Raw genomic sequence first — 761 nt, 5'->3', positions numbered from 1 at the left:
TAATATAATTATAGGTGTTTTTCATATATTAAAATCAACCACATAATTTTTTTAAAACCCACATAGCAAATCTATAAAGCTAGTCAAAATATAAATTTAAAAAGGAGAAAATATTTTACTAATATTCCCAAGGCTCATTTTCCTTCTCTCTACAATGATTAGACTATTTAATAGTCAAGAAGATTTTCCTCCACACCAATACCCACACCCATAATTCTCTTATGTGAAATTCTAATAGTAAATAAATGGAAATAGCAAGAAAAGATGGTAGGATACTTAAACCCATATTTGAAATTAGTGTTATTAATTTTTTATAACTTAAAGGAAAAAAAATTGAATATCAGCTTCCTTGAAGTGAATGTCATATACATAGATTTAAATTCTAACAAATGATGTTTTAATGAGAAGTAAGTGACTCAGAAAAAAATATATTAATCATTCGTACCTGAAATAAAAATTCATTTGCAGAGCTTTTCTGGAGGTAGGGAATAAGGCAATAAAAAGCTTGGTGTGCTGATCATTTTCTGTATAATATTTTGTGAAAGCATCCTCAGATGATCTGAAAGGAGGACATGCCATTTTAGGCAAAAGAGCTTCTGATATTTTTCAGAGTATTTCTCTCTACCAGGCACTGTAGTCATAATGGGAAAAATGTATGATAGCATTATGAATAATGGAATAAAAGATGGACTCACAAGTTAATATAGTTACTTTAGATCCTTCTCGTCAATATTAAGCAATAAGATGGTGCAGTATTCTTC

Source organism: Propithecus coquereli, unplaced genomic scaffold (assembly GCF_000956105.1).
Source record: "Propithecus coquereli isolate 6110/MARCELLA unplaced genomic scaffold, Pcoq_1.0 Scaffold40, whole genome shotgun sequence".
Lineage (NCBI taxonomy): Eukaryota > Metazoa > Chordata > Mammalia > Primates > Indriidae > Propithecus > Propithecus coquereli.
The sequence above is the reverse complement of the archived record's forward strand: the minus strand, read 5'-3'. Positions refer to the sequence as shown.